At 37.4% G+C, this 25,383-nt stretch overlaps 1 pseudogene; it reads right to left on the bottom strand.

The window, feature by feature from the left end:
- Window positions 1-211: 211 nt before the first annotated feature.
- Window positions 212-25,383, bottom strand: LOC149165453 (uncharacterized; annotated as a pseudogene).

Genomic DNA, 25,383 nt, shown 5'->3' with positions numbered 1-25,383 from the left:
AAGAGTACCATTAGTGTAGGTGGTGACACGTAGGCTCTCCTCAAAGCTCTTCCTAGGTGCTTTGACAATTCTCGACTCACAACACGCCAAGACTTTTAACACCGCTTCACAAATCACAACCCAAGTATCTGCTCACACCTCACATGTGTGAACGGCTTTACCAAGGACAACAATGTTCATGCCCTAGCCTGTGTTGTGAGATTACAATTTGTTAATCAACATCATTAGAATCCGAGAGAAAATTAAGATCCAGCAAGAAAGGTGGCTACTTCCTCAAAAATCTATAGATCATTGCGTCATCCTCATGTTGTAGATTATCAGATGAATCTAGAATATTAATCCCGAACAAAAGCTTTTGTCTTTTTCGTGGAGGCCGCCCATTTCTCCATAGCAGGACTCGAAGTTTGATCATTTCCTGGAATGGAAGGAAGAGCAGCAACAACAGAAAAGTTGGAAATCTCACAGGGTTCTTACTTGGAACAGAAGGTCGGCCTCGACGGTCATTCTTGTGGCTGAGGAGGGACGGCGTGGGCGCCGCTATAGCTGAATAGGGTGATGCTATCTTCGTGGATAGCGAAATTAGTTTTAGCCTTGGGGTGACAGAGATATCTGGCAACATTATCATAGGTGCAAGTGGCCTCTTCGAGGGATTTCTGATTTCCGCAGTGAAACTCTCCCCCATGGCCTCTTCCTGACGCCTCTGAAATGTGTTTCCTTCACAGCTGATGCTGTTGTTGCCTCGCAACCACTGCCATCGCCTCCAATTTCCATCTTTACCCTGACTATCGCTGTAAGGCCTTCGTTTATGCTGGGCACGGTTGGGCGAGCGGGCGCAGTTGGGCGCGGGCGAGCCGGGCCGCACGATGATCGAATGAGCGCGGGCACGGGCGCGTAGGCGGGCGCGCGGGCAGGCGCGTGAGTTGAGCTGCACGCGGGTAGGCGTGCGTGCGCGCGGGCAGGCGCACGAGCGGGTGCGCGAGCTAGGCTACACACCGGCAGGGAGCGGGCACGGACGAGCTGGCCTACATGACAATGTGACGTTCGGGCAAACTTTATGCGACGAAAGTTCAGCGATGTTACGACACTTGGAAAAATGCGATGGCACGTTGGGGAGTTTATAACCTATGTAGCGTGGGGATGTTGGGGGCTGGCTGACATACTCCAAAGCGCTATGGAAGGGGTGTTTAAACGTGGTTATGTGGTCGGCCCAAGAGCCACCACACCCCACTACCATGCATATATATGTTAAAGTGTTGAGAGCTCATTTGGCATAAGGCATTTGATCACGTCTCTTCACTCAAGGGTGCAGGAAAAGTGCACACTAAGGACGAGAGGAAAAGCACATTCCTCATGCTCTTAAGGTTGTCTTGTGCACAGGTTAAGGTCGCACTTGGGATGAAACGAAGGGTGGGCAAGGTGTGCCCGTGACTTGGTGAAAGTGCAGATTTGTGTAAGGCTTGAGGAGGGGGTCTTGGTGTCTCGGGTGAGCACCCTCCCACCGTGCAAGGTATGCACAAAGGTTGTAAAAGGCTGTTTTGCCTCTATTGTAAAATTGGCGAAGTATAGACTTGGATTTTGCCAAGGGTACTTGTGAAGCTTGTATTATTGAAGAAAGATTGATTAATATATAAGATAAAGTTACAGACACTCAATAATACGTTCTATTAATTTGAATGAGGAAATTACACACATATTTATACAATCAATAGTCTCAAGATAGGAATGCTATCTTGGGCGTACAGTAGTGTGGTTGAGAGTTTCTCTCAACCACACACTAAACTAGGAGAAACTATATTCTAGCTTATTCCTATTATGTAGGAACAAACTCCTCAAATAGAAAATTACAACCATAGACAAGTAGGAATTAATTATTTCCAACTCCCCCCCTTAATGACTACTTGTCATGATAGTCAAATCCACCACCATCAGGCGAATTGCATGTACAAAACCTCCAAAAACACAATCTGCCGCCCTCGGATAGATCGACAACTTCTCCGATCCCGCGGATCCCCTTGAAGTTGAATTGGCGCGATCCTTAATGAAAAACCCGCGCCCATTGGCATGATTAATGGCCTAACAGACGCGCCAGTTGGCCTTCCTGGCGCTGCTGTCAACGCGAAAAACGCGCCAATCCCCTTCTACTCAGAAAAAATCATCTGAGTCTGAGCCAGGTGTTCTGCAGTCCACCTGCTCAATTGAGCACAAAGCTCTCATGTACACATAGCCACAAAGGCAAAATATTTGCTCAGCTTGTCAAACAACGCATTGACATCCACGATTCCAGCCACAAAGGCACCTCAAGCCACATAGGCGATTCAGGCACAAAGGCAAGCTGGCCACAAAGGCACTTCAGTCACAAAGACCATATAGATGGTTTCTGGCTCACCACCAACCCTCACTTTCAAGTGATAAAATGGTTTCAGGCTGACCATAAACCATTACAAAGTGGTTTTAAGATCACCATGAACTTTCAGATGCCTTTAAAAATATTACATCTGATTCCACATTTTGGAGTTTCTGGGTACATATAATGACTATTACAATAACATGCTAGGGAGTCTATTCCACAAACCACACTAACCCAAACAAACATCTATTTTGCTGTCCACCATAAACGTTGTTGCTGCTCCTTTATCCCAAGTTCACATCTTGGGCATCTTTGTCAAATAACATCTTGGAACTCCATGCTTAACCTGTCATTTGTTAGAGTCGCGAATTCTAACAAAATAACTTTGCCTGCATTGAGTTAGCTAGGCTCAATAAGGCTCAATCCTGTAGTGTTCTGGACCCAACAATCTTCTCCATGCTTCCACTGATTACAAAATAAAACATCACACGCGAATAAAACATGGACTGGGTTGTGGCCAGCAAGAACAGAGGAAATATTATTATTGTAAGATGACCAAGCTCGAATCCTGGTAGAGAATTAGAAGCATAGTTCAGCCAGTATCTCTGGCGCAGCGTGTAATCCGGGTATAGCCGCGAGTATAAGGATTGGCCTGCGAACCACGTCCACAATTGTAATAAGGAACCCCGCACTTCGCGCACGTCACCCTGTCTCTGGCGAGGGCACCATAACTAACAAACTCCTCCGATTCGATTCCGAGAAGAAACTCTGGTCCATCTTTCTGAACAACCTACGACTGTCCCTCACTGGACGCCTACGATACATAGGACTTGCAGACTGATCACGGTCACAACCATCTGCGGCTCTGCCATACCGACCACTTCGAATGGGGCATAATAACACATCCAACAACACTGACAGCCTGCTAGCAGCAATTCCTTTCCACTGGGCTTTGTTTCACCAAACATCCATGCAAATGAAATTGCCATTAATGAAATAAACACTCCAAACAGGGCCTCCAGCTTCCTCACTCCATAGTTTTCTAGAAATAAAAAAAAGTAAAACAGTCGAGAAATGGCCTGGCGTGTGACGCAGGACCAGTGAGGGATCGATTCTCCTAGGCGGGTTGAATCAAGTCGCCTAGAAAAAGACTGCATGAAGACAGTGTGAGAGCCAGCAAAAAAACAACCTTGTTTTGCCTTGAAAGCTTGATGCTGCATCCGGTCCTGAATTTAAACCACAAATTCCAAAAAATAGCAAACATGAAACCCGGATTAAACGAAATCTCGCCAAAATCAGATATATTTACGCCAGAAACTAGGCTTCTGTCCTCGCGCACAGCAACCCCAGAGGAGCTCGAACTGCGCAGCTCCTCGACCGATTCCCTAAGGTCATGGCCGAAGCTGTGCCCGCTTAAAACGCATGGCAATTGAGCTCGATTTAGTCGCTTCAGGAACTGCTTGAGCGCCTTTTAGTCTTAGCCAACAATCCGATTGGCCAAAAATAGTGCATCCTTCACTCTCCCACTGGCAGACACACCGCGGGTTGCGCAGTCAATCCGACCGCTCGACCTCTGCTGCGGATCTACTGGGCAGTCCAGGCCTCGACCTGTAGCGACGAGCGACAAGTCCCTCTGCGCGTCTTCGCTGCCACAGCCTTACAGATTTCTCTCCAGATATTTAGATATAGATGGACAAACAAACAGAAGCTAAAACAAAATATATCTTTTATTTGCCTCAACCCAGGAGGGGCCAAGCCCAGAAGGGCCAGGCCCACAAGACTCTGAAGCTCTGATACCAAGATAAAATTACAGACACTCAATAATATGTTCTATTAATTTGAATGAGAAAATTACACACATATTTATACAATGAATAGTCTCAAGATAGGAATGCTATGTTAGACGTACAGTAGTGTGGTTGAGATATTCTCTCAATCACACACTAAACTAAGAGAAACTATATTCTAGCTTATTCCTATTATGTAGGAACAAACTCCTCAAATAGAAAATTACAACCATAGACAAGTAGGAATTAATTATTTCCAACTATATATTGTTGGGCAGACTCATTGTTCAGGGAATTGCCCCTCCCTTTATACTGTGCAATTGTTGTTCTTTTTTATAATTGCTGATGATAATGAATGAGTATGGGTGTTCATTAGTATAAAGGTTATGATTAATAATACTTGCTTGCGAAACACAAACTAAGTAAGAGAAAGTGAATTAGGTGTAGTCCATGAACATTAGTATTGGTGAAAAGAAAGTGTTCGGTGATGCCGCACCTCGCCAAAAGCGGTTGAAAAACTACCGCAAGCCTGGGGGCATTACACTCGCCATCTGAATGGTGTCCACGGTCATGGCGCTCTTCTACAGCGCTTCAAACAACACTCCAATACCATGCGCCAACTACATCATGGGAAGCAACGACAATGCCACCCCGAACGCCTTCGTCGCCGTCATTGTCAACAATGCAGCGACCTGCCTTTGCCAGTTCCTGCGCACTCAAAATCGGCTAGGGTTTCCTATTAACCAAACAAACGCTCTCGCCCTTCCTGCGGCGTGTAACATTAAAACTCTCTCTGTTGAAAACTCGACTGTTACAACTTTCTCGTCACTCAAAAACACAAAAACAACATGACCACGATAGCCTTTACGGAACGGACAATCGCATCACACGTTAATGGACTCCTTCATGGTTGCTTAGCAACGCTGGGATACACTTTCTAACACAACCACTTTCCAACATATCCGCACCCTTCAACGTCGGCTTCAAGCTCCAGGAGGGCTTCACAAAGGTTAACGGCTGCACAGATTCACTCTCGACGGCGGCAGTCTCCACACTCAACGACAACTCGACGGAGCTGCAATCTTCCACTCTAGACAGCGATGAAACCCACGAATGGATCTTAAGGCAACCTTTGCTTCCTGCTTCTCAAGGTGACTCCTCCACGCCTTTTCCTAGGCTATCGCTCACCACGAGGCATTCACAATACCCAATCTTCACAGGGCTCTGATACCATGTCGAAACTTAGAAAGTGAGTTTGAAGATTTTCCAAGAGAGCTTATTGATTACATTTAACATCTATTTATTTATACTGAATCTTCCGACTGTAATTTATATTTCAACAATTTCTGCAGACTCTTAATTTCTAGTAAACTCTTGCCAACGAACCGTCATGGTAACAGACGTAAATTAATATTCTAACAAAAAAAAGTTTTATAAGAACAATTATAGCTCAAGACTATTCTAGTAGATGGGAAAAAGGATCCTGAGTAGCTTTTTAGTTCATTTCTTTGTCGTTGGCGAGCAATCCATCATTCCAAATGTTGTAATTTATACCTGAATGAACCGCAAATTCAATAGAGAGTCCATCGACTGACATTTATTTCTCACCGACAATTACCGACTCCGGCAGACTACTAACTTTCCTACCGACAATCCAGAATGTACTAGGATCGTCGTGATTATTTCTAACATATTCTGAGGAGCCCATTGGAACTGTTGGCAACGCACCATTCTTGTATCAGTCCTGCGAAGAGTGTAACTGGGGATGAGCTTTTTGCTCTGAAGAACATACTTAGCTGTTTGACATCCATTGCTTCCTTCGGCTAACAACTTTTCAATATAAGCTCTCTCGTAGGTAATTCCAGTGCATAGGCTCACCGGGTCCGTCATTAGAACCAACGATATAGGACACTTGAAGAGGGGTGGGATAGGTAGCGATATAGAGAGAACCACACGTTTCTTTCCAGTCTCTGATTGCATGTTTAGAAGCTCTTCGAATTTATAAACACCTTATGTTAAAACCGTCCGCCCAGGAAACAGTAACTAGTATAGCAAAGCCATAATCAAAACCATTCAGAAAATTCAAGACATACTAAACCATTCACAGATCAGAGAGGTATGAGGTCATATATCCTTGACGCATTAGATTATATGATAAATAATCACAAGACCAAAAATAAAGTTAATGGTTCTGATGTGAATATTTTTTCATGTTGTTAATAATTTTCCTTCTAAACCGTGCAAAATTTAGAAATTTAGAAAACTTTAAATTACAGAATCATGAAACCGGCGATCTAATATTACACAGAGGATGGATTAGTGTGAGTATAATTGAAGACAACGAACATATTTATTGAAATATATCTATTGAGATGCTTATTTCATTATATCTTAGGTGTAATAGTTGATTTTCATTCTCTTGAATTTAGTTGAATTTAGTTAGAACTTGTCCAGTCATTTATTGTTGTTTGCTTTTTATTGTTGTTTGCTTTTTTGTCTAGTATATAATTTTATTTAACTTATTTTAAATAATGAGAAAAGCAGTTTGCTCCATTCCAATTTTACATCAAGTCTCTGTGTATGTTTTGTCCTTGCACTTCCTGTCAATATGGCATGAAAATGTTGATTACATATACTTTAAAGAGCATCACATCAGGGGGAGAAAACCTCTCTTAGGTAACTTGCACATATGCTATTGCCAGTCTTATTAGGACATAAATACCTCTGAACGACTTGCTGGTAAACGACCAACAGTTCGATTCATGCACAGATCATGTCAACGGACCGAATAGTGGTTTGGGCTGTTTTAACGTAAGCACAGTGAGGCTCTCTTCTTTTTTTTTTTTGAATATTACGCCGAAAGTTCAAACCTGACGGCCTTAGACTCTAGAGGACTAACAAGGTTGGTTAAACCTCCGACTTGCCAACTAATGCGTTCACTTATATTTTATTTTCCAAATGTATTCAGTTGCACCATAAGAATGGGCTGCAAGTATCACGTGTAACGTTGAATAATGGTGTGTAAGGTTAAGTAAAGTGAGGTTTGCGATGATAATCACATGTTAATGCTGAGTAAGGCTATATAAAGTCAGATTTGCGATGATAATCACATGTTCAACGTTCCAAATATTTGTTCGTCCATTCCGTTGTACGAAAGGATTATTGCTTTTAATGAAATCATGAGTTGGGAGTCAATCCGAAAAAGCAGTTTACCTAATGTTAAGAGTATAAAGGGATAGATGGTCGAAAGTCGGTTAAAAGTTTGAGGATCTAGATTTAATGGTCGAAAGTCTAGAGTTTTAACATATTATAGGATAAGGGTTAGTGAGGGTTTAATTTAAAGTCAAAGTAGTGGTGGGACATTGATATATAGCAGAAGTAGATGAAAGCCCATTCATCTTATATATGTGAATTAAAGACCGTTCCATCTTTCTAAAATTAAATCATTTTTATCATAATTTAATTCGTTAAAACATAAACGTAAATTTTGAAAATCATTATTTTTTTTGGGCACATTTTTTACAATCAATTTTTCTAATGCTGATTATTTAACAATGGTTCAACTTATCAAATCCCTTTTCTTGTTTTTCATTATACGATGTTTATTTTTATGAACGATTTCCAAATATCTGTTTTTTCCTCTCTTTTTTTGCAATTTTTTATAATGGAATTTTTAATTATTTAAAAAAAAAAACTACATTAACATTTTGAGGTTAATATTTGTTATAAATTTATATATAGTTAATTGATACCATAGAAAAAATTAATAGTTATTAAAATCCATTAGTTTATATATATATATATATATATATATATAACAAAAAAACAACAAAAACTATAAATTAAAAAATTAGTTCGAATATATATATATTGATGATGATGATGATAATGATGGTGGTGGTTAACTTCCACTGAAACCAAATTGGTCTATCAAACCTATACTTTTCTTAGTTTTTAATTCTCTAGTTCCTCCTCTTTCTTGGCGAGATTGGTGTTGTAGCTTTCCTTTTTTTCTCTACGGTTTTTCAACTTTCTTTATCTTGTATCCCCTTCATCTCTTCTGGTTCTTGGGACATTAGTGTCTTAACTTCGCGATCTATTGTGTGATCTATTGTGTTCGTCCTTTTGAAGATAATCGGAGAAGAAGTTTGGTCTAGGAGATCTGCTTTGCTCTTAAATCGAGATTTATTTTGTGCGGTATTCGAATCTTCATAACTGTTGATGCTTGAGGGGTTGTCGAGTTCACTCTTTTGTTGTTGGGCGGGGCTTTCCCCCTGCTTGTCTTGACTTCCATGATGACATTTATTTGGATGATTAATTCAATATATTAGCTATTAAATCAAGATGCACATGCATAGATGGATGAGAAGCATTTTATTATTTTAAAACATATGAAAATTATTGATGGGCCTCCAAATTAGACATAAATTAATGCTCATCTAAATTTTTCTATGCACGTAAAGGCTATGTTAAATCTCTCCTTCTACACTTAATAATGTTTTTTTAGCTTTAATATGTTCTTAGGAAAGTTTAGAGGTAATTTCATATTATGTGCCCAATTTTATTTATTTTTGCAGAATATTGAAAAAATATGGAGTAAACTTTGAATGAGCTAATATAAGGAATTTATCCCTACTACAAGAGGATCGAGATTGGATAATACATGTACAAAGTATTACGAATTTATTGCACAAATTATGGCACTCCAGTGATTGAGAAAATCTAGGAATGTGCTCCTTATCATTTAATGCAAATTTGTAATGTTGAAAACCAGATCCACTATTTGAGAGATTTGGAGGGGAAACTTTCCTCCTTTCAAGGAGAATTCTTCCACATAATTTTTTATAAATACCAATTCGAATTGGCCTCTAGGGGCATGTGTTAGTCTTGTTTTGGAGGATACTTCTTATTTAGAACCTCCAATTTCATTTCTAGTAGGGATGTACTTGGATTGATTCAAATAATGAAGTTTTGTGCCATTTTTAGCCTCTAAAGTTCAGTTTCCTCCTTAAAAATCATATTTCCTTGGGCTTGGCCATCCTAGGATCCTCGGATCCCTCTTGTACAATTTCTGTATTTTCTTTGAATGACTTTTTCACTTGCATTTCTTATTTCTGCATTTACTATTCATGCCTCACTTGTTGTATGTTGAATTGGTTAATTTATTGAAGTGAGTTTTTTTGCAGCTTATTTGAAAATTCACAAGCATGATGCATCCTTATAACAACTTTTGAACATTCATATTCATCATTGAGTTACTTGGATTGGTCTACTAGTTGACAAATCTAGAATTTCTGGAAATCCCTTGTAGTAAAATAGTAGTAATTTTCTATTATTTTTTAGAACATCTTAATTAGATTCATTTCATTTCATTATACTTTTATGGGGTCGTAAAAAACTTCAAGTTAATAAAAAAAATTACCCCATACAATTTGAACTTGATTAGGTTAGGCATTTGGTAGGTTAACTTGCTCACTAGTTCTTCAATTTGCAATTTTTAGAGTAGTAATGTTTTTCTATTTTTTAGCACATGTTAACAAGGGTATTTTGGAGTCATTCCACTTGGAATGGAGTCCTAATACATCCAAATTAATAATAATAAAAAAATCCCATCCGATTTGAAATTTATTTACTTGGGAATTCAACAAGTTATCTCATCTTGTAGCAAAACAGGGCCTCTTGTAGCAACTCCTCTAGCACTCATGTAGTAGATTTAAACTTGAAAAGATCTACTCCAAAAAATTGGTTTTTTTCCCTTAGGCTTGAATAATTACCTCTAGGCTTTGAACCATAATTCAGTAAGGCCAAAATACCTCTTAAGCCTAGCCTCTTCTCCATTGCAATTCACCTCTGAAATTATGGTTAGTGGACAGAATCATGAATTGAAGAGCATAATGATGCTTTTCATCATTACTCCATTTAGTACCTTAAGAACTTTGTTGACAAAATATATTTTGAATGCAGTGATTGAAGAATGATTTCATGATTTCATTTTGTTTCATACATCTTAAGCTATGGTTTCCATTTCCAACATCGTTATTTCTATTTCATAGACCAGACTTCCTTTTGAGGTACCATTCACACTCTGAAAATAGGTTAATTTTTACATTTCTACAAATAGGATTAACATTTGAATGCATGAAAATTATAATAGTCTTTATTATTTGAGAAAATAACTAGGATTTTCTCTTCGTAAAAGTATTTAGGTTTCCTTTCCATTTCTACAATTAGTTTAGGATTGGATTTCATGGCATTCCCTTTAAGGCATCAAATCAACGAAAGGACACATTGCATGTTTCACATATAGTGTCGACATCTTTCAAGTTTTTATGAACCATAGGTTGATAATTTAAGTTAGTAGCCTTGGAATTTGCAGCAATCTTGTTGCAATACTGGGGCTTATCACTTTTTGGCGTCATTGTCAGGGAGGTTTCAAAGTATATATTATTTTCTTCCCTAGTAGATTCATTTCTTTTACTTTTTGTAGAAACACACAAAAAATGCATTAGGCATATTTCATTTCAAAAACAGAAAATTTTACTGCATTAGTGTTTTAATTCAAAAAATAAAATAAAAAAACAAATTTCTTCATTACCACACCACCCACTTGATCATGCGGTGCAGTAAGAGCCACATCACCATCCACTTCTGTAGGTATAAGAAGAGGGGACACAGAAGTTAGTCGAAATGGATGCAGATGATGAGAATGAAGAATATCCTCTTGGATTTCCTATTCAAGATACTAATAGCAGTGTTCATATGAAGGACATCCCTCCATCTTTCCTTCCCAAATTCCATGGTATGAGGTCAGAGGATCCATAAACCTCTCTCTTTGAATTTTAAATCCTTTGTAGATCTTACAATTACTTACTGAACACTCAAAAATTGAGATTTTTTCTATCAAGATTGAAGGATATAGCACTTAAATGGTTCATGAGTTTAGGGACTAATTCAATAAGAATATGGAATGACATGCAAAAGATATTTCTAGAAAAATATAAATATCATGATCTTAAAGAAGAGATCTTTAGAATGACTCAAAAAGAAGATGAGAGCCTTGAGGATCTAATAGAGAGAATAATGTATAACGTTAAGAGGGAAAAAATACATCATTTAGGATTTGAAACACTAAAAACCTTCTTACTTAGAACAATTAGGGATCAGTGGATTTATCTCATTAATATCATGAGTAGAGGTGTTGTATACCAATTATCATTTGAAGAAATTTGTGAAATATACAAATGCATATCAAGAGGAAGGGCAAGAGTAAGTAATCAACATCACAATCGGTAAGTCAATTTCAACATGGAAATTATTTTGATAACTTTAAAACAAAAATTCTTAGCAATCTAAGTGAACAAGTAGAAATGTTAAGAATGAAAAATGAGAAAAATGAAGACGTTTATATTTGTGTTGTCCATGAAGAATCACATGTTTTTAAATATTACCGATGATTACCAAGGTTGAAGGAATTTTACCAAGAGAACAATGGAGCAAGTCAAACACCAAAAAAACTATGTTATGTAGCTCCTAGAAGACCACAGTAGCCTAGTCAACCTTATATGATACAAGAACCTAATTCAAACTTTCAAGTTTATGCACATCTATCTCAAAGTAATTGGAGAACACCCTTTCCTTGCCTACTTTAGCCATTTCAACCCCAAAGCCAATCTTTTCAACATGGATGGAAAAAACATTATGGGAGAAATCCACAATATCCTCAATATTTTTGTCAATATCCTCAATATCCAACTCCATGCTATCCCTACCATCGACTTCCACTACAACCACAACCCCAACGACATTCGTCTCAATGATACACTCCCACTCAACTACCTGTACCACCATTTCCAATCCAAAACAATGAAGTAACTCAACCCACTTACAATGTTGAGGTATAATACTTCCAAACAACTCCTCTTGATCTAAATGGTATTCATCTTAACTCAGGAATTGTATTGCAAAAAAGAGATTTTCCTGATGTCTTTGAAGAAAAACATCTAGAAGAAGAAGATTCAAATGAGGAGACAAAAGAATCATGGGTTGCACTAGATGAAGAGCATACATCAGAATCAAAGATTTAGAAAGTTCTCTCATGTTTACCATCAGATCCTCCTTCTAGAATAGGACACAGAAAGACATCCAAATGTGAAAGTGGACCAGGGGCATCTCAGCGATATTCAAATATGGTTCCAGACAATCATTAAGTTGCAACAACACACTCTTTTTCAATAATTCATGATCTCATCTTAGTCAAAGCATTTTATCTCTCATATTGAAGTACATGTAAAAGCATATCTTTCATGCCTACACACAATTTGATCTGTCATATCGATGTGCACATGGATCCATTGGAATTATTCATATACTTGAAAGAGTTTTTTTTTTTTTTTTTTTTTATTTTTTTTTATGAAGTAGAGTATGATAGCAAAAATAAATATAAAAGAATGGCAAAAAGAGAGAAAAATAGGAAATATAAAATCTCAAGTGAAAACCTCCTTTGAGGTGCTTGAGATCTGCTCACTGATTGAAAACCTCCTTGAGATGTTTAGTGGGCTGGAAAGAAAAAAAAGATCCTAGGTGAAAACCTCCTTTGAGTCGCCTAGGTAGACCTACTAGTTGAAAATCTCATTGAGATAGCTAGTAGGCCTAAAGAAAAAAAACAAAGAAAAGAAAGAAAAAAATGGGAAAAAGATGAAATAAAAAAATATCTGTTTTTCTAGTTGCATATATGTGTTTTCATGCAGGTACTCCTCCACCTTCAGAAGGAAAAGAAATGTTTAGTGGCACAAAAGGAGAAAAATAAAGGAATAAGTAATGAGGCGAGTAAAAAGTAAAAAAAAATCAGCCTTGGGTTTTTTTACCTTCTGCAAAAATTTCTCAAGAAGGACTAAGGACATGTCAATCCATCACCTTCATCCATTTCCAACATCTACCCATCATTCCCAAGCCTTTTCCAGTTATTTTCCTCTCCATCCTAAAATGTTAGAAGAAAGTTTTGTTTTACTACACGAGGCCAAAATATGTAGGGAATAATTTGTTTTCATGATATATCTAAAATAGCGCATCCACTGGATGAATTGTTTCATGGGGAGATGGATATGGATGATTGTAACATGATTAAGAAATGTCAGCAAATTTAAGTGCAAGCTTTTCGAGAAATTGACCTCTATCACCTACAACCATTTTTTTTCTCGAAATTCATGTCTCTGTTGGCTGAGGTTTTTTATGGGGAGATGCATAATGATGATGGAAACATCATCACCAATTTTCAGGTCAATCTAATCCAGCGTTTGAGAGATATGGATAAAATAATTATGTTACAAGAGTGACTAGAATTGCTAAAAGAGTGTGATCAGCATAGAGAGAGGGGTCAGATCTTATGTTTTCCTTACGGAAATGATAAAATAAGTCTACCACACCACCATCACCCATATTCCACACCATTTACCCACATTCCACCCAAGTAATCATCTATTTTCATTAGAAAATACCCATTTTTCACCTCTTCTCCCACAATTTTCACCACAACCAAGGCTTCTAATCCATGTCCATGAGTTTAACATGAATTATCAGAGTTTTCAGATGCATTTTTGGAAGTTTATTCTCATCATAGGGAGGCCTATGCGTCTGCTACAAAAACGAAACTGGACATATAGCAGTCTGCACAAGGCCTCCATAACCACAATCAAAAGCACTTGGAAGCACCAGAATGAAAAATTGACCAACATGAAGCATTTAGGGATCATCTCCTTGACCATGGGTAGAAACAAAGATTCTGTAGGCCTATTACAGAGTCACTGATCATCTCCAACAACAACAACTTGATCCACCATCAACAAGACATACAATGACAACTTCGATTAGTCAAACGCATTTCAAGAAAAAAAATCAAAGCCAAGCTAATGCATGGAGCAATGAGCATAAGACAATGAAACATTAAGAAGCCAACAGATCAGTTATTACCTTTGTTTAGAATCAACATGAAACCCTCAAAGGATCATCACTAGAATCTTTAGAATAGGAAAGTTAGCTTTAATATCACTTGCAAAAATACATCAAGGGTAAGGCCCAGGTATGAAATCCTCAAAACCTATCCTACAGACTTATTTTAGCTCAAAAAAGTGTTGTAATTATGTGAAGGAAAATGTTCTTTTATAAGAAAACGTAGTAGTAGAGAAGCCACAACCCTATCTATTAGTTAACTTCATTTTTCCACCAAGACACCCACACATGGGGGAGAGGACAAGACATAAGGGAAGAGGACTTGAGCAAGTGGGATGTAATCATTTAGTCATTATGGATGAAAAGAAGTGTGAAGGGGTAGGTGAGGGCCAAGTCAGTCAACTTAAAGCACTTTGAGTTTATTTTACATGCAATGAAAAATAGAGAAAAATTTTGAAAAAAAAATAATAATGAAAAAAACAATAAAAATTGAAAATAAAGGGTGGACCCACCACCTCTTGGAATGAAAATATTAGTTTCTACAAGATTTGGGTTGTGTTCTACAAGAAGGAACATCATTACTACAAGAAGAATATGTTTGCTACAGGAAGCTCATAGAGTGCTATAGGAGGGAAAATTCCGCCCATAGGGAGGCCCACCACTAAATCAGACACATTTAAGAGGCTTAAAACACAAACTACCATGTTACAAGAGGAAACATAAGAGCTACAAGAGAAACAAGGGTTTCTACAAGAGAAATAAGAGATGCTACAGGAAGAGGCAGCCACACCAAAATAAGAGGAAAAGATTATCGAAGAAGTCCAGAAGCTTAATCCACAACCCAATCTAGAATCCTAATATAAATTTTTTGGGGGAGGTAGGATTATACCAAAGAAAATTTCTATACCACTCTTCTTTGAGTTGGAGAAGGAAAGAGGTAGAACACATACATGGATGCAAATTGAAAAATCCAAAAAGATAGAAAATGTGGGACTCATGGAAGAAAAATAAAATGAAATGAGCAAGGAATTAAACAACTTAAGGTTGAGAGAGTCAATCATGAGGGAGAATCTACAGGAAGAAAACATAAGGCTAAAAGAGAAGCTACAATAAAAAAAGGTACAAATTTCCACTATGGAAATTCTATCCATGGAAGCCATACAATGAAGGCATCCATCCAAATCATATTCCATTGAGCTATGGAATAGAATTTCATGAAAAGACATCTGAGGCATAAATGAAACCAACAGGGCAAGAAGTTGGATATGTTTCTTAGAGGATGATCAATAGTTTCAGTAGGGGGTATGATTGGCCTCCAAATTAGACATAAATTAAAACCCATATAGCATTTCCTAGGCACATAAAGGCTATATTAAATATATCCTTCTACACTTAATAACGTTTTTTTAGCTTTAATAAGTTGTTAGGAAGGTTTAGAGGTAATTGCATATTATGTGCCTAATATTATTTATTTTTGCACAATACCGAGAGAATAAGGTGTAAATTCCAAATTAGATAATATAGGGACTTTCTCCCTACTACAGGAGGATCAATATTGTATAATAAATTAACAAGGTATTATGAAACTATTGCACAAATTCTAGAGCTCTAGTGATTGAGAAAATCTAGGAATGTGCTCCCTATCATTCAATGTAGATTTCTAAAGTTGAGAACCAAATCCACTACTTGAGGGATTTATAACAGGAAAAATTCCTCCTTTTAAGGAGTATGCTTCCTCATCATTTTTTATAAGTACCAATTCAAATTGGCCTCCAGGGGCATGTATTTATTAGCCTTCATGTGGAGAAAATTTGTCATTTAGCAATTCTACCCTCATTTCTAGTAGGGATGTACTTGGAATGATTGAAATAATGAGGTTTTTTTCCATTTTTAGCCTCTAAAGTTTGGTTTCCTCCATAGGAATCTAAGTTTCATTGGCCTTGGCATCCCAAGAGCCTCATATCCCTCTTGTACAATTTCTTTATTTCCTTTGAATATCTTTTTCACTTGCATCTATTATTTCTTCATTTGTTATTCATACCTCTTTTGTTTTAGGTTACCACTAGGTTACATTTCTTAAATGATTGAAGTGAGTTTTGTTCATGTTATTTATAGATTCACAAGCATGATGCATCATTAGAACAACTCTGAAAATTCATATTCCTCATTGAGCTACTTGGATTAGTCTACTAGTTCACAAATCTAGAATTTCTGGAAATCCCTTGTAGCAAAATAGTAGTAATTTTATGACATTTTTTAGAACGTGTAAATGAGATTAATTTGAGTTTATTCCATGTGTATTGGGTCATAAAAACATTTACCTCATATAATTTTCACTATATTGGTTAGGCATTTGGTAGGTAAACTAGCTCACTAGTTCTTGAATTTCCAGTTTTTAGAGTAGTAATTTTATGCTATTTTTAAACATGTGTTAATAGGGGTATTTTGGAGTGATTCCACTTGGAATGGAGTACTAAAACATCATAATTAATAAAATATTAATTCCCATCCCATTTTCATTATGTTTAATTGGGCATTCAGAAATTTATCTCCTCCCGTAGCAAAATAGGGCCTCTTGTAACTCCTCCTGTAGCACTCTTGTAGCACACGTAAACATGACCAGATCTACTCCAAATGTTTAGTTTTTTTCCCTTAGGATTGAATAATGACCTCTAGGCTTTGGACCATTATTCAATAACACTGAAATATCTCTTAACCCTCACCTCTTCTCCATTTCAATTTACCTCTACAGTTATGGTTAGTGGACAAATTCATCACTTGAGGAGCATAATGATGATTTTCATGACTACTTCATGAAGTACCTTATGAACTATGTTGAAAAATATATTTTTAATGTAGTGATTAAAGAATGATTTTATAATTTCATTTTTCTTATACATCTTAAGCTATGGTTTCCATTTTCAACATCGATATTTCTATTGCATAGACTGGGCTTCCTTTTCATGTACCATTCACACTCTACAAATAGGTTAATGTTTACATTTATGCAAATAGGATTAAAATTTACATTCATGCAAAGTAGAATAGTCTTCTCTTTTTGCAAAAGTAACTAGTATTTCCTCTGTCTAAAAGTAATTAGGTTTCCTTTCCATTTCTTCAATTAGTTTAGGCTTGGATTTCATGGCATTCATTTCATTACATCAGATCAGTAAAATAAGGCTACATTGCATGTTCCACATATAGTTTCGACACCTCCTAAGTTTGTATGAACCTCGGATTGATAATATAAGTTGTTAGCTTTGGGAGTTGCAGAATTCTTATTTCAATACTGGGGCTTTTAGTTATGATGGTCTAGACAAACAAGATTGAGATATTTGAGTCAAGATTTGAGCATGATTAGGAGGATGTATTAATGCCTGATTATTCTAGCGAGGATAAGGGAATGGAAACTTTTATTTAGGAATGTGACCATGGAGATGTCCCTTAGTACAAATGAGCCAAGGTGGATATTGGTTCAACAACAAAGGACTTAGGAAGATTTGGGCTTTATGATCTGAATTTGGAGTGACTTGTTGAAGAAGTGGAATGCGAGATCACTTCTCATCCAGTCTTTTTGAGGTGCCTTACAGAGAAGTATGGAATGGTAATTCTAGTAGTTCGAATGGAGATTATAGATGGAGGTGGTGGTCACAATGACTATTGCACCTCACCATCACATTAAGCCATGAGGATCTTCGATTGCTATTTTCATATGGATGGTGAGTCATGTCATTTATGACATGAGGGAATCTTTTGTAGAACAAAGGATTGAGGAGTTCCTTGATGATTTGAGATTCGAGGTGTTGCACTTGTTCGAGCGAGGGGAGTTCTTGTGGATTTTGGTGTAATAAAGTTAACTACTTGATTATTTGGGAGCCACATGGGGATCCAACACATGGAGGCATGCAAGGGTAATTTCAACAGATGAGATGCAAAGACACATCTCGAGGAGTGACACTTTGGCTTATGAATTTGAGAGTTATGAATTGAAGCATTACTAAGGATGGAAATTATTTTGAGTGGGGGAGGGTGTTAGACCCTCAAGGTGATGCATGCATGCATGTCATCCATAACTATGATGGGCATCATGGTAACATCGTCAACGCAACATGATGTTTTCTTTATGTTTGGTCGAATTTGGGTTTCCATGGATGGTACAAACATGAGATGAATCGTGGGTGCAAAAGTGAACCATGGCAACACGATGATCTTGACAACTCCGGCACATAATGGTGGATGAGACAAGTTGAGTTGAAACAAGTAGGTCATAGCATGAGTGGATTGACCAAGTCCATGAGACAAGTTCAGATAATGAAACGACATGAAGGGACATGTGATGTGTACTAAGTTTAGCTTGAGTTCAATTTTGGATGTGACAGATGGGCACTCGACCAACACAAATGAGACGATATTATATTTGGGGAAGATGAAATAATACAAAAGATATTAGGAAAGGAGACAAGTTGATGCCTGGGTGATATTAGTTGATACATCAGTGACATTCCATGACAACACATGTGGTGAGACACATTGGGCATTGAGGGGTAATGGAGTAGGTTAGCCCAAGGTACACTAAAGGGGCACAATCATTGGAATCCACCATCCAACAACTATATATAGGTTGTGTGATAATGTGGAGGGAGGAAACAACTAAAAAAATAAAAAAAATGCACTCAGATTCACTTTGGATGAGGTGCAAGAGCAATGTGACCTAAAACAAGCCATGGGATGAGTTTTAAGGATTCTCCTTGGATAAAGGATGTGCTTCAATCGTCCACACAAATTATGGAACAGGTTGGAGGGGTGTACAACAAAACTATTCTTGGTGTTTTAGGATGGTTCGACGCTACCACTAACCAATATGATCTAGTCTTATGTATGCCATAGATGTAGTAGGTGGGTGGCATGACCAATAAATAACCATTAGCTTGTTGTATTGACTTCGATAGGGTCAGGTAGTTACCTAAACCTTTAATTTGATGTTACATTTGTTATATTTTAATGTATGATATCTTTTGAGGAGTGTTAGGTCATGGGATTCTCTCATATATTGGAGTTGCAAAATTTTATGTATTCATGACATATTTATGATATTTTTGATGTTATAATTTTCTTATGGAGATTTACATGTGACATTGGAAAATGATATACCTAGTCTAGTTTAAGTTTAATTTCTGCGAAGTAACTTAACAAATACATAACTATAGGAGTGTCAAATTGCACGTTGTAGTCTCGATGAAGTATTCTCAGAGTGGTTGCGTCATTGGTAGCAAACACGTTGGTGTTGCTCAACTAGAGATCATGATGTGACTTGATCGTTGCAATGTCTCTAGGGGCATAAAACAACCATTATCATAATCAATATTGAAATATTTTATTTGTGATAAACATTAAATATTTTTCAAATGTTATGGGTTAATTCCATAGTGAACACATAGAAGGAACTAGACATCTCCCTTCCACGTGACTATATGAGTTACCTCTTAATGTAATCATTTTCTAGAATGTTAATTTAGTTCTATAATAAGAAATTGAATATTATCATTATCATGACCATATATGATATTTAAACTAAATATTTTTTATTTTTTTTATTTTTTAACTTTTTTTTTAAGAGAAAAAATCACAACTTTCTATTAAATGAAAAGTTTCATTCAATACATGTATGTAGTGCATTAAACCACTATCCCAAAGGACCAAATTAAAAAAAAAAATAGGCTACATAAAACAACCCTGAGGCCAATATTTACCTAGATAAATTGAGCTTCTCTTTTTAACTTTTCCTCTTTTGCACTTTTTCCCTAACACAAGAGTTTAGGTTGGCAATTATTGTTGTGTTTTATTCTCCTTTACATTTTGAGGGAAATTCTTTATCCGACTGAGAACTCTTTGATGTATGTGTTCATTTTGTTTAGCCACACCTTGACTATTGAATGTTTCCTCTAGCTATTTGTTTGTCCCTTGGATGGCTGCTAACTCAATTCCTTTTTCAGCTTATCTTTCAAGATCATTTTTCTTCTTTTCACCCTCCTCCGCTTGGGTATATTGTTGATTTTGTTCTTTCATTGTTTCATGATTCTCATCCATTTCTTCATCTTCATCATTTGTAAGATGCAGATCCAAAAACTGCCACCCCTTTAACTTTTGGGGTCGTTTCTTTGTCATTTTTTTAACGTGTGGGCATGTACTATGTAAATTCCCTATCTGAAGACAAATTTGCCCCTGAAAACCATATTTTCATAATTCAATAATTGGGCCATTTAAAATATTTATGAACCAAAGCAATGTGATGTGGTAGACCTTTACTAAGGTCTATTTCTACTCATATCTTGGAAAAAGTAAAAATGTCTCTTGCCATCATTTCTTTATCCGTCTTGAGAAACATCCCCAAAGTGTTTCCAATGTCTTATAAAACTTGGTGATTCCTAAAAGGGAAAGGGAGGTTGCATAGTCTCACCCACACCGACATATTTGTAACCACCATTCTTGTAGCATCAAAAGATGTAAACCAAGGGGTTACAAAGAGGGCCACTCTTCACCAAAACCATGGTCACTCATCTAAAAGAAAATCCATGTCTTCTTGTTTATCAAATTGTACCACAAAAATCCCCTTCGAACACAACTAAATATCACAGTCTTTGGTCCAATCAATGAAATCCCATTGATGTATCTATTTGGAGTTGACACCAAAACCATTAGATCTACAAATAATAGCTCTCTCTTGGAGGACTATGAAAATGCCACTTACTTTAGATAATTTCCATTAATTCAACAAGGTAAGGACAAGGGATGTTGATGTTTAGATCAACTTTGTTTTGTGACTCCCCTATTTCTTCACTACATCCTTCATCAAAATACATCCCTTAGGGTTACTAGATTTAGCAAAACCTCCCCTTAGCCATAAATTGATGATAATTAAGAAGTTGTGTCCAATGTTTTAGTCTTGCAACATAAATTCATCTTGCTAATTTCTACCTGCATAAATCAGATTTTGAAATTCCATTGGGACACTCATTCTATTTTGGATCTTTTGCTTCAACTCAAAGACCAACGTTGAAGCCTTTTCCCCTATGAGGATCGATCTCATCTTTTTGCAAAAAAATTGAAAGGAAACCCCCCTTCCGAATGTGGTTGAAGAACATCACAGGCAGACAAGTTAATTTGGTGTTGGGGAAAAATAGATTTAATAGCCTAAGAGCCAAAATCTTCAACCTTCAGATCTATATTTTATTTTTGGAGAAAATTCCTCTGCATAGGATCGATGATGGAGAAATAAAACCCATATATGAGCACCATCCTATACCAATCAACACCCATATTGTTGCACATGTACTCTGATCTAAAGAGATCATTCCCAACAAAACCCATCGTGGACACCTATGATATCCTTGAAATCAACAAAGGTGACATTATAAGACATACGTGCAAAGAAACTATCTGCGAAATTATTTGTATCCACCATATCTGGTCCATACCACCACATCTGGTCCATGCCACCACATATCCACCATCTCTGGTCCATACCAGCACATCTCTCCACAATACGGAGAAACATGTGCCTCAGAGCACTGGATGATGGTGGCTAAAATCCTTCGACAGGTGAAAGCCCGACACCTAGCAAAGGAAACATTATAATCCTGAAGTGTGCCAGAAAAATACTAAATATTTTATTGATATATAATATTAAAATATTTTTGTATTCACCATAATTTATAAATATTATTCATGACATTCCAAATTCCATGTATTTCACATCATTGTTCACTACATAAGGAATTATATGCTCCTTGTAATGAAGTGTACCTAATACTTTTAAACATAAAAAAACCTAAATTAGGCAATATAAATAGATAGTAACAATTATATATAAATTGAAAAAAGCATCGATGCTTTATAAATTGAAAAAAACATCGATGCTTTGGAAGGAGACCTTAAGGATAAGTCCATGTGGATTTGGCCAATTTCCTTGTAAGATGAAAGAACTCACTAAAATATATTTGACAGAGCATCGATGCTTGGGAATAACATCCTAAAGATAAGTGCACGCTGAAATGCTCAATTTCCTATAGAATCACTCACTAAAATATTTATAAAAGGAAAAGAGCATCTATTTTAAGGTTTTATGAGGATACATTAATATTGAAATGTATGAGATTACTTAATATATGAGCATGCACCGCTCCATATCCTGTGAGAAACTATGAAAATCTCAATAGATTGTATGATTTAACGGGATACGCATTGTTAGCACATTAAAATTTGAATAAATATTTGTTAGTACAAAAGTGAAATGGTAGCTAAGTTGCAAAAACATTTTCGTAAAGGCCATAAATTGCAGAGGTCTCTCTATTATAATTATATTAGTATTGATATCAATAAATCTTGAAAAATTATACAAGCAAATCCAAAGTGGTTTAAGGTAAATTGTTGTACTAAATAGAGTATTGTAAGATTGGTTTAAAAAATGTTGAAACTCACAAAGTGAGTTTGAAGGCTCTCTAGGAGAGCTTATCCATTACATTCAACATCTGTTTATTTATACATAATCTTAGTCGAGGATACAATAGTGAATTTATCGACTCTTATTTATATTTCAACTACTGTCACCAACTCCTACCGACACTTAATTCCCCGCAGAATGTCGCCAACTAGGTGTCATGGGAACAAGCGTTGGGACTAATATTCTAACAGACCTTCCCTTAATCACAATGACTTAAACTTTAAAGTGTATGTTGGTCTTAGTCTCAGCTAAGACTTACAACTGTACATAAAAAAAACTTCATAAGGGGGCTTTCATTTTTACTATTGGTTTCACACAGCACAACTCTCTTCAGCTGACATGGTGTTGCAGATACTGCTATCTCCCAACACTCCACTTCTGCGATCTATGCCACACAAGTGTCACGATTGGTACAAACCTCTTTAGTAGACACTTGGTTGCAGACACTCCTTTCTGCCAACACTCCACTCGAAACTCCTACACAACACAGGTGTCACGGTCAACACAATGCTCTTCAGCAGAGACTCAGTTACAAACACTCCACTTGAAACTCCTATGCCACATAGACGTCACGACCAGCACAACCCTCTTTAGCGGACATTAAGTTGCAGACACTTCTATGTGAAAACACTCCACTAGAAACTCCTACGCCACACAGGCATCATGGTCAGCACAACCCTTTTCAGTAGAAACTTGGTTGCAAACAGCCCTATCTACGAACACTACATTGGATCTACACCACACATGTGCCTTAAATAACACTCTTCAATAGCATCAACAACAGGATAGACTCCACTTTCCCTTCATAACCACCAAGCCATCCTCTGGCTCTTCACACCACAAAGCCCACAACTCTGCACACCATCGAGATTACAGCTTTGGCTCTGAACTCAAACTCTCCTAGGCTTACCCTTATGCCCTCTTCCAAAAAACACTGGACCACACAGAACTCCACAAGAATTTTGCTTCACACACTCCTCTGAAGCACTTCGACTATGCCTCAACACAAGCACTTCGACTACTTCAATCACTCGTTAGCTGCAAGGTCTTCAACTAGCAATCGTTGTCGGTGATGGCGCTCAACACCAAATAGAATAACAGATACTCAATCTCTTGCCAGCTCAATCTCTACACACCAGGCTCTCCACGTCACGTGGAAACAATAGTGACAATGCTCATCACAACTCTTCAGCCTTAGTCTTCTTGACCATTAAACGAAATTCCACTCTTCACATGGCTAATCTACAATGCTTCTCCACCCAGCACTCAACATCTACTCAAAACCAGTGACATGTTCCTCTTAAGTATGTATAAAAACACTTCAATCCATTACCGACAACCAATAGACACTTCTGAATAACGAGATCTCCTTCTTCACAACTCAATCCCATGCCCATTGGCTCATTCACAGTAGCTCCACACATCCTCGACATGCTTATTGTTAGTAGCCACTCACAGGCATGCGATCACACTAAACTTTTCATGTTGGGCACAGGTTCAAGACAACAATAGGAAAGACTCCAACAAGACTCCAAGACTCCAATAAGAAAGACTCCAACAACGATCTTATCTTGCATCTACTTTCTTCTCCTCTAGGTGGATCGATCCACCCCTAGTGGCATACACAACCTTGGGCTCTCATCGACGCTCTTCCTATCAAAAACTTGAAGACTCTTTAGAGGAGCTTAATATTTCATTACTAAAAATCATTATTTATAGATACATATGTAGGAGAATCATAATCAACTCCACTGACTTGAATTGATATCTTACTGGCTCCTACGACTCACTTTAAACTTGCTCACATGGGAACAGTGAGTGGTGCCATTGGCCGCAGTTGTGATTAATGTTCTAACACCTCCCCTTAATCATGATGATCTAAACTTTAAATTTCCTACTGGTCTATGTCTCAACAAGTCTTACAACAAAACATTTCATTTTTGTCTTCTTGTTAAAGGGTTCATGCTTGTTCATTTGCTGGTGCAGTTTCATCTTCACCTTTCTGGCTTTCGTTATGAAATTCCTATGTACTTAATATTAGCAGCCTTTTTCAGATTGTGATGCAATGCAAGATCCCAAAGAAGGTAATCTAATTCATGTTCTCCCCACTTTCCATGAGGAGCCACCAAAATGCAATAATCTTCAAACATGAGCCGCCTCTGAACAACACCCATGGTTGTATCCTCCACTATCGCAAAAACCTTAGAAGTGGATCCAATCACATTACTAGCAAATGGGTTCATGGACAAGCAAGTTTTTCTCTCATATGGAATTGACTCCAGCTCTGATACCATATCAAAGACTTGAAGACTCTTCAAAGGAGCTTAATATTTCATTACTAAAAACCATTATTTATAGATACATATGTAGGAGAATCATAATGAACTCCATCGACTTGAATTGATGTCTTACCAACTGCTGCAACTCACTTTAAACTTGCTGGAACAATGAGTCGTTGGCCATTCTTATAGATGAGCAAGGATGGCGCGAGCCGTCATTGCTGAACAGGGTGACACTATCGTCGTAGATAGCGAAATTAGTTTTAGCCTTGGGGTCACTGAGATTTTTGGTTGCATTATCATAGGTGTGAGCGGCCTCTTCAGCTATGTCAAAAGTGTCGAGCCAGAGTCTCATCTTCTTCGGGGGATTTTTTATTTCTGCAACGAATCTCTCCCCCACTACCTCTTCCCGATGCCTTTGAAATGTGTTTCCTTCACAAATGACGCTATTGTTGCCTCGCAAGCACCATTTTCACCTCCAATTTCCATCTTCGCGCCGACTCTCACCATCTGCATGGTGTCCAA

This window comes from Pinus tabuliformis, chromosome 5_1 (genome assembly GCF_031772625.1).
Source record: "Pinus tabuliformis cultivar Carrire ecotype Pingquan chromosome 5_1, CPIR1, whole genome shotgun sequence".
Taxonomy (NCBI): domain Eukaryota; kingdom Viridiplantae; phylum Streptophyta; class Pinopsida; order Pinales; family Pinaceae; genus Pinus; species Pinus tabuliformis.
The sequence above is the reverse complement of the archived record's forward strand: the minus strand, read 5'-3'. Positions and strand labels throughout refer to the sequence as shown.